The following is a 4,014-nucleotide window of genomic DNA, read 5'->3' as shown; positions in this document are numbered from 1 at the left end:
TGGTGGAGCCATAATAAGCAAACGAATGAACGAGCTGGGAATAGCTTAAGAACAGACATAAAACTGATTTGCCACATTCATCGTAATGGCATCATATACTGTATCTGTTTGGCAACTAATGGTAGTTAATCTTTGATATATGAATGTATATATTTATACTAAAAAATATTAGAGCTAGATTATAATGTACAAGTATTGATGTTCTTCCAGCTAGGTCACCACTGTGCAAGTTTGTGCCTAAATTACAATTATTTATTTACATTTTTTTTTTTTTTTAATAGTTTTTTGAGCAAGAGTCCAATGGCATTTCTTCAGGCACATAAAAGCTGTCCTTTATATTAATGCCTGATAATCCCAATTCTATTTACGTCCTCGATCACCTACTGTAAGAGGCCCTGTTCTCATTCAGTCACTTCAAGTTAAAAGTGTCAATAACAAATGCATATGTAATTATAAAGACCTTATTTATCATCTGAGGCTAAAAACTGTCCTTAATAGCTGATATTTCCTCTCACTTTCTGATTCATAGACAACTACCTGCTTCAGAGAGTTTACTCTCTCCATGGATACTCATACCTGGTTTTGTGAATGTCAGAGCTGCCCAGTCATCCCTTCACCACCTGTCAGATTATATTACTACAACACCATCACATCATACATTCCAAATGTCCTTGAAATTTTTCTGTTTTGATATTCTTTCAGATGTTTCCCAGTTTACACAACTGTTTGGGCTGGATCATGTTCGGGAATGTATCCATATCATTGATTTCTGACATTTTGTCTGCATAACTGGACTTTGAAGTCAGTATTCATACATTATTAGACTCATTCTTAAAAAAAAAAAAAAAAAAGTCTCTCTCTCTCTCTCTCTCTCTCTGCGAGTGTGAGTAAATATATATATGTACACACACTTGCATATGAACATGTACTTCTGCAGATAAGGAAAAGCTCGGGATCCATAGCAGTGGTGGTGGTGAGTGACGACCCAGCCTTCCTTGCCACCTTCGCCGAGTGGTCTTTCAAGGGCCGCCTCCAGGTGTGGTCGACAAGGTTCCTTGTCCTCACCCGCCTCCCTCTCAACCGCCTCCTACATTTGCGCAGCACCCTGGCAAAGACCAACTCCATGCTTATCATCATAAACCATGAACCCTCTCCGAAGTAAGTCTTTTGTCATACATACTATTTTGCGTGTAATACTTATGTATGGTTCTCAAACTGCTGGTCATTAATTGCAGCAGGCTCAGAAATGAATGAATATTGTAGAAGAAAGCTTTATATATGACTTGATAAGAGCTCTACCCGTGCTACCACCTTGGGTCACAAACACAACAATTAAATACAAGTTATTTATTGGCTATCATGTGAAGATGTTTCCTGTAGGTTAGCCAGTAAAGCGCAGGTCAATGATTAATGTTGAAAAATGGGTGACTTATATGGAAAGGTGTGGGTGATATAGTATGGGTGTGGTGGTGGTGGTCAGAGTGGCATGAGTATGCCATTTAAAGACGGGAATGAATTGAAGATATATACTAATATTGGGAATGTTAAAGTTAAGTTTTCTGTTACACCGTCGGTGTTAAGAGTGGTGTTTGAGTAGGAAACTTTAACCCATCACGTCCCGAGGTTTTCCACACCTCCAACATCCCCCAGTCCCGAGGTATTTTCGAAAAAAAAATTTTTGTCTAAAACCTTCGCTTTTGGTGAGAAACATCGAAAATTCATTGAGAAATTGCTCACCTGAGGTTTAAAATACCCAATCCAGGTAGGAGTTCCTCCTTACCTGACTGGGTTTTCTAACATCCTGGCACCAAAGAAAACGAGTTCTGTGGGAGAGTAACTATTTTATCCACTCATAAACGGTATTTATTTATTTACTTGGTACGAATGTATATGTAGTATGAGAGTATATTGGTTTTCAAGCAGTAATAAAGGCATTATAAGCATTGTTTCACTCACTAACTAATCACCATACCTGACCTTTTTTTGCCACATTACATGATCATTATTTCTGGCTGTTTCTTCTAATGCTGTGTAAACATTGTCCTCCACATTGTCATCGATTGGGGAATCACTCTGGCCCTGAATATCTTTACTAGCCAGGTCACTGGTAACAGGTCCTTTGCCAAGACAATGGCGTGAGGGGGGGAGGGGGGAGGTTATGCGGTGTAAGGCATTGTCCCTGCTTGGCATCTTATAGAGGAATAGAGGAAGGTGTCCCGTGTATATATTCGAAAAATCACGCGCGAAAATTGAAAATTGTGCAAATTAGGGACCTTGCAATTGCACGACGTACTGGTACATCACCGGGACTGGCAAATGCAAATCGTTGCAACGTACCCATACGTCGATGGGACGGGGTGGGTTAAGCCATCTGACGATGGGATCTCAACATCCACGCACCCAGAAAGTTTTTCCTCGGCAGGTAATTTTGCACCTGCATTTCTAATTTGACACGAATTCAGGATGTAAAACACACACAAACAACGCTAGCCAGCCACCCTCACAGTTGAAAACATTACCACTCCGCTCCCTTCGCAATGCGGGTGGTAAGTGAGAGGAGTGGTAATGTTTTTATTTCATTTGTGAGATTGGCTGGCTGGCTTTCTGTGTAGGTAAATAAGATATCTTACTAACGGCTTGAGCTGTCATCATGAAACTTTCAGAGAATCAAGATGTGGCCAAAATCTTGGACCAGTTGGAAAATGGGCACTCGGGGTCAAGGTGAAGGTCACCAAAGGTCATCTAGTTGACCTTTGGCATCCTTTTTGGTAAATGTAAATTTGACCTCGAGTGCCCATTTTCGATCTCGTCCAAGATTTGGGCCATATATTCATACTCTAAATATTTCATGTTCATAACTGAAGTTGTTCATGAGATACCTTGTTTATACCCACACAAACAAAGCCAGTCAGTCAACCTCACAAATGAAAACATTACCACTCGGCTCGCTTCGCAACGCGGGTGGTAAAAAGTGGCATGATTGAGGAAGATTATGCAAGAGAAGCTGGCATGACGGTGTTTGGGAAACAGGGTGGGGCTCACTAACAACAAAAATTAAGCAGACTTAGCTTCCTTGTACCTCGTCTTAAGAAACAAGTTACAAACCGTGGTAAACGAATGCACCAAACAGCACAACCTGTGTCAAGAAATGAAAGACTGAACATGATTAAAGACAATAATGAACGACATCAAGGATCCAGTGAGTTATTTCTTTTGTTTCTTAAATGCACTAACTGTGAACCTAGAGGAAATAGCGACTTTTTACCAGAGGAAAGGACAAACTTTGTGAGTGTTTAACTGTTCTCTCACATAACCTTATAGCCACTTAAGTTAATCGATCTCTCTGTGGGACAAGGTTAGACAAATTCATTGGACAAGGGAAGATCTACTACTTTTCTATGATTATAATACACATGATTAATAATTATGATGCTTGTGAAACATGTGGACTATGAGAGCTACGAGGAGAGTTTAATGGAGTCTCCGGTGCTAAGACGATATGGAAAAGATGCAAGAAGAAGCATTGGAAAGAGAATTATTCTTTGAGTGATACTAAGATGTTACTAATCTTTTCTGAGAAGGTATGGACTACATCACTGGGCATTCTGATGTTAACCTCTTGAATCCCGTGACGTATTATAGTTGTATATTCACACCACCTACAGACGGTAGCTTAGGAGATACACATCAGATCGGAGAGCTCATTAACATAAAGAAAATTGTCACTGGTCATTCCGCAATTAACCTCTTAAATCCCGTTACGTATAATAGTAGTATACTCACATTACCGCCAGACGGTAGCTAAGGAGATAAACATCATATTGGAGGGTTTCATAACATGCAGAAAATGGTCTGATTATTGGTAGAGCAGAATACAAAAGACGCCACAGCATCGTATGGATGAACTGTTCATTGATGCCTATGTTCCTATTTTGATATCTTTTTACTCGTTATACTAAGTGGACATCTTGAGTGGGATGGAAGGAAATAATAAGATAGACTCGTTTTCCGTAA

The sequence above is a fragment of the Coenobita brevimanus genome, chromosome 40 (assembly GCF_032717465.1).
Source record: "Coenobita brevimanus isolate Jiangsu-jjx chromosome 40, ASM3271746v2, whole genome shotgun sequence".
Taxonomy (NCBI): Eukaryota; Metazoa; Arthropoda; class Malacostraca; order Decapoda; family Coenobitidae; genus Coenobita; species Coenobita brevimanus.
Note: the sequence above shows the minus strand (reverse complement) of the source record.